At 45.4% G+C, this 6,487-nt stretch overlaps 1 pseudogene; it reads left to right on the plus strand.

Annotated features, from left to right (window-relative positions):
- The first annotated feature begins 783 nt into the window (after window positions 1–783).
- Window positions 784–2,710, plus strand: LOC148015061 (uncharacterized; annotated as a pseudogene).
- Window positions 2,711–6,487: the final 3,777 nt, after the last annotated feature.

A 6,487-nucleotide genomic window follows, 5' to 3' on the forward strand; every position in this document is an offset into this window, starting at 1 on the left:
TGACAGCAGGCATCGCTTGCGGCCTAGAGCAATAGAAGAGGGAGATTGGGTATTGGTCCTTGATAGCACCCTTGAAAATCAGCATACTGCACTTCGGAAGATGGTGAAAAGATGGTTTGGGCCGTACATAGTCACATGTCTTTGATAATGCAACATATGAGCTGACAGAATTGGATGGGATAGTGCTTAGAGTGCCTATTGCTGGAAAAAGAATCAAGATTTTCAAGAAAAGAGATGATGAAGATTATGCATTGGAAGAATTTGCAAGAGAACAACGAGAAGAAACCCCAATGGAAGAGACAGATGATATGATAGATAATCTTGTTGATATACCCGAAATGCATAATGAAGAGATTGATCTGTTTGTGGAACTTGATGATAATGATCATGGGTAGTTGGCCCATCCGGAGGATGCGCAGGATTAGAGGGGGTGGATGTCGTATTGCTGCGCATTCGAGGTGTGAAAACCACCCAAAAGTTGTGTGTGATTTGATACTTTGTACATACTTAGTTGTTGTGTTTACATTTATTTTCTGCGTATGAGTATAGTGGGGAGGAGTTGGAGGCATAGTGGTGAGCATGATGAGATGCTTTCAGCCTATGTTGAGCAAGGTCAAGTGGAAAGCACAACTGATGCTGGCGAACGTGTTACACGTATTCGTTCAGGACCTTTGCCTTCTCCTTCTCTAGCTACATCAAAAATACCTAATGATACCAAGCCTCCACATCCAGGAGTTGGGAAGAAGGAGCCCAAGCATATTGGATGCTTTGATGTTTTCGAGGATGACCCAGATCAAGACTGTGCAGATTCACCTCATGGGATCAAGAGCTTGTAGCAGCAGAAAGGAGAAGAGAAAGAGACTGTTGCAAAAGATGATGAGGAGATCCTTTTTGAAAGAGACCTTGAAGGCCTTAGAGTATCTTCATCATCATGGACATATTCATCGAGATGTCAAGGCAGGGAATATTCTTGTTGATGGAAATGGTGCTGTGAAACTTGGGAACTTTGGTGTTTCTGCTTGCATGTTTGATACTGGTGATAGACAATGATCAAGGAACACTTTCGTTGGAACCCCATGCTGGATGGCACCTGAGGTTATGGAGCAAGTTCATGGGTATGATTTCAAGGCTGATATTTGGTCCTTTGGGATCACAGCCTTGGAGCTAGCACATGGGCATGCCCCCTTCTCGAAGTACCCTCCTATGAAGGTACTTTTGATGACCTTACAAAATGCCCCTCCAGGGCTTGACTATGAGAGAGACAAAAGGTTTTCAAAGTCATTCAAAGAGATGATAGCAATGTGTTTGGTGAAAGATCCTACAAAACGTCCAAGTGCAGAGAAATTGCTCAAGCACTCTTTCTTCAAGCATGCTCGCTCTGCTGAATACGTTGCTCGAACAATATTGGATCCTCTTCCTCCTCTTTGGGAACGTGTGCATGACTTGAAGATGAAAGATGCCGCACGTCTAGCTCAAAAGAAAATGCCGTATGGGGAGCGAGAAGAGAGGTCTCAGAATGAGTACAAGCGAGGTGTTAGCGGCTGGAATTTTGATTTAGAAGACATGAAGGCACAGGCTGCTCTGGATGATGTTGAAGTTACTGCTGTGAAGGAAGAGCCATTTTTAAAGGAAGGTGAGAAGAAAACCATGGATGCCTTGGCAACTTCAGGCTTGCGAGCATTACGATATGCACGGGAAGTTGAAAAGGTGGAGGCCGCTTTTCTGCGTGTGGTATGCTATGAAAAGGAAGAGTGGCTAAAAAGGGGCTGCTTTTCCTCGGAATTCTGCGACTGGGACCATGGGTGCTTTTCTGGTTCTGGGAGGGAAGCCAATTTAGGGTGGAAAACGGAAGGGATCGACTGTTGTCAAGCGAGGGAGGGCCTATGAGTACTGGGAGCGATGCATAGATCAGCCTACTGTTTGATAGGAAGTTTCTCTAAACCGCAATGGAACTACATGCCATTCTTATCGGGAAGTATATTTGCGGGAAGCAATCTGGATGGAGGACAGGAACGATGTGAATTGAACAGGATTAGAGGGGAATGTATTTCTCAGTCGACGAAGGGGGAGTTTGTCCCGAATCCTTGCGAGACAGTTTAATGCATCTTTGCCTTCATCGACGTATAACAGGGGCCAAAGCATCGTTTTTTTTCACTTGAGAATTGTGGAACCAGGTAAATGCAGATGGAGATTTTTCCAAAGCTGAGGAGTGCTATTCGCGTGGTGCCAGGAGTGTCTCCCAGTGATTTCGTCTGTTTCGTTTCTTTTTCGTCTTCTAGAATCATGAAGCTCCTCTGTTCCAACAGTGAAGAAGCTCTATGCCTTAGTCTGAATTCCGTGATTTGGTGAAGGAGTGTCTCTCAAAGTGAAACTTCACAGAGCTGTATTAGAGCCTTTGCGTGCTGTCAAGATGTCACCTTTCGTGTTGAAAGCAGAGACTGTCATTGCTTCTTTGAAACAGTGGATAGAGTGCTGCTCTGTGGAAGCGTGCAGAAATGGAAGATTTAGTCAGAATTATCAAGCCCTTCTTGATGACATCTCATCCACATGCTCTTTAAATTCCATATCATCTTACAGTGATGTCGCTAATGAATCTAGGAAGAAGATAAACACAGCAGATCAAACTCAGTGTTTACCAAGCAGAGGAAGAGGCACAGGCAGTTCGGGAAGCTTGAATGCAGAGATTGTCATTGCTTCTTTGAAACAATGAATAGAGTGGCTTCAACAGCACCTTCACCTTTGAAAAAGATAAGAGGACAAAAAAAAAGCAGGCTAAGCAAAGGCGCAATCGTTAAGAGGAAGAAAAGGAAAAAGGGATAGAGAACAAACTTTCAACAGAAAGCCCACAATATGCAGATTCTTCTATGGCTAATGCTATACTCTGAAGATTAGAGCTTTTTGCAATTACTTTAGCTCAGGTGGACAAGCTATGGAAGAGGAATGTAATGCTGGAGCATTCTCTGGTCTTCCCAAACAACACTTTTAATATGTAAAACTTGTTAAACCAAGCCTGAATTAAAACAGGTGATCCAGAGCCATTGGACTGAACAGATTGGAATTCACCTTGAATTTTGTAAACATCTTGACAGTAATACATTTGCTACTTCACTTTTTCTTAATCACATGCTTGATCTTCTATCTTGAAAATAATCAAGGACTTCTAAAGTCGCGACATTGCTTTCAAAATCCTTCGACAACATTGAACAAATGCAAACATGTTAAGACAATTTTTCAGAATGCTATGATGTCTATTGGGATGCCTATTTCATTGCTTGTTAAGGTCGCATACATTAACTAGAGGTAAGGGAGGTGTGTACAAGTGGGGATCTTGCCCCTTTACTCATCAAAAGACAAAAAGTAATGGCATGATGACTTGTCAAGCTACTTGTACATCATAGGGGCTTAGTTGATTTGTACTAGGCGGGGTGAGTTCGGTTGGTTAGGCGACTAGGGCAGTGCTGGTGTGGGACTCTTGTGAGGCTGGGCAAGGAACATGTCGACCGGGACATGAATGGTGTAGTCTCGGGCTGACACTGTTTCCAAAATGCCTTTAAACAATTCATCAAATTCTTCCTTGTCCCGAGCCACCCTTTCTTTCCGTGAGCACCTGGTGCCTGAGCGTACGTTGGGGGTCTATGCAACTGGTGTTACCACATGCTACCCGTTTCTTTGAGTCTCGACTTTCTTGGCCCGGGGATTCTTCGACCTTCGTCTGGGACGGTGTCGCTTAGGACCTCGCTTCTTTGCATACCTTTTGAGGGTGGGCACGTAGTGCACCGGTGGAGGGGCATGTGCCACATGTTCCCGACGTCTGCGGAGAGCATCTCTGCAAGCCAGCTGCCCTAGGTTTTCCATGTTTTTCTTGTAGGGGACCTGCAATATGCAAACCAAGGGTTAGGCCTTGATACGGAATAAGACCATTCGCATGGGCTGAATTATAGTGTGGGTTATCAAATGCATATGACTAGAAGAGGTGGAGTGGGACGTGCTTTGCTTTTGTAGCGAGGTGCTCCCCATGATGATGTTGACTTAGCCTCCTGCCATTAGCAGGTCTTGGCTCACGCCGAGTTACATAAGCTGGTGGTCATAGATTTGGGTAGGGCTCATCCTCGGAAGGATGGACCGGAAAGGGGAAAGTATATAGAAAGGGACTGCACCCTACTTACATCATCAGAGATGTTGGTCGGGGCTTTCCACGGTGGCAATGCGGGGTGCATGCCCTTCACCCGGAGGTGGAAATGGTCATGTGAGAGGGGGAACGGACGAGTCTACCCTATTGGCCCCAACTCTTCTATCTGTGCTTGACTATTATTGCTTGTGTGTGTTGATAGTGTCTATACAGGGTGACGCAAAAATCATTGTTTATATATATACATATTTTGCGAATCCATGTCACTTCACGAGGATAGAAACCAATTATAGAACTCGGGATTGTACTGGAGCGTGGCACATGCATCTAGTACATGTGGCAGCTTACTTAATATCGATAGATATTTTGCCACATCGAGTAGCATGGAACCTTGCCCGAGTCTACTGGCAACATGCAACTCCTCCTCAGTGAGAACCTTATCAAACAGAGAGTTTTCTTGGCTAGGTTCAGCCAAGTTCATACCCCGAATGGCAGTCAGCACTTGAAGGGAAGTTGGTGCCACATAGGTTGGGTCTCTTTGAGATCACCATTTGGCCAATCGCTCCTCAGAGACTGTCATGATCTGAGCTTGTGGTTTGGCCATTGCAACGCGGTTTTCACACCAACACTGTTCAAATTGACTTCGGCCCTCTGACAGTCACTTTAGTTGCTCTATCTCTAAGAGATTTGGTTGACAGAGTGCATCATTGAACGTGACAGTTAAGTGCAGTTCCTCGGCTTCCTCACCAGAGATGAGTTGCATGCGTTCATGTAGGAGCCTGTTATAGTGCTCCTCAATGTCAAGAATCGTGTGGTGGGGGGACTTGCTCAAGATGCTGCGCCGAACACATAGAATGCACAAGGAGAAGCTCACTCAAGAGACAATAAGAGGGATGGAGGCCAAAACGTTTTCTTGCTGGTTTCTTCTTCTTCTTCCACACACGTTACAATGTACACAAAGTATAGATAAGATACAACATAAAGGAAAGTGGCCTACTAAGTCAAACAATGCATAACCGACTACACTAGTCGACTGGCGCTATAACTATGTCAGCTGTAAATAGGTGTAACAACCTGAATATAATAAGTAATGAGTCAGTGGCCATGTGAGAGTCATAATGACCACTGACGTGCTAAGTGTAGACGTGTGGACCCATCTAACCAGGTGGTCCATCATCAATGTCCGCATGTGTTGAGCTTGTCATCTCAACACTCAAGATGTTCTTGCTCTTCCCAAGATAAGGGAAATGGCAAATATTCTTCGAGCTGCTCTTTAGGGAACGCGCGCATGTCTGCCAGGACATAGACACGTGCGAACACCTTGAGCTTGGCATCCAACTCAGTTAAGCATTCGGTGACACTTCTATGTTCAACGAGGGCTTGCTCGGTTGCTATCTCATGCAAGGTTCTAGGAGTTTGCCTGGGCTTTAGTGTAGCTAGGGGCTCAGGCCTAGATGAGCAAGATCGGTCAATGCTAGGATGCCTGACGCTCTTGGGGTTTCCATGTTTCTCCTGAGGCTTTGTTGTTGCGTCATGGTTTTCCTTGAATTTGACTAGTATAGGTTTGTCACCCTGTTGTGACAGTGCTATATCCACTCTTGATTGGTTGATGCAAGTTCTATTGTCAGTGGATTGAGTGTTGCAAGCAGCCATTGATGGTAACGATTGCTTTGATTTTTCAGAGCACACAGATGTGTCTGAGGTTTCACCGCTATTAGGGGAGGCGTCAATGGGTTCATTGGGGGGTGGACTCAATGCTTTATTCATCAACTCTCCAGTGCTCCTTGTCTCAATGTTCTTGGGGTCCACAACCACTTACAACTGTTGTTGTTTTTGCTGTTTTCTCCTCTTTTTCTTGGTCAGTGAAGGTGCATCTCTCAACATCTCAAGACCCTGGACTAGGTCAACCATTGTTGTGCTTGGTTGGGCCTCAGCATTTCCTTTCTCTAGTGTGTCCTCATGGGACATAGCCGTGGCTTGCTGACTTGCCTCGCCAGGTTGTGAGGGTACAACTGTCTCCCTTTTGGAAGAGCCTAGCTCTTTAGCCAATTCCCATGTGTTTAACTCCTCCGGCCTAGGTTTTAGGCAAGTTGTTAAGAAAGTTGGTTGCAACATTTCCTTCACTGCTAAGGACACGCTCTGCACGGGGCATTGTCATAGCCAAGGGTTGTGACTGCTGTGATCCCTGATTTGAAGTACTAGCAGCTAGTTCAGTGGACTTGCTACTATTGGTGGATTGCGGTATCCAGTCCTTAGGGCGATCGGAAGTAGTCGCGTCTTTTGTTGCCCTTTGAGCATTCATCTATGTAGATCGAGCATGAGTTGATCTGGTCACATTGGGTTGCACAGGCATATCCT

This window comes from Lygodium microphyllum, chromosome 24 (genome assembly GCF_053477565.2).
Source record: "Lygodium microphyllum isolate KBCC chromosome 24, Lygodium_microphyllum_v1.1.10, whole genome shotgun sequence".
NCBI classification, from domain to species: domain Eukaryota; kingdom Viridiplantae; phylum Streptophyta; class Polypodiopsida; order Schizaeales; family Lygodiaceae; genus Lygodium; species Lygodium microphyllum.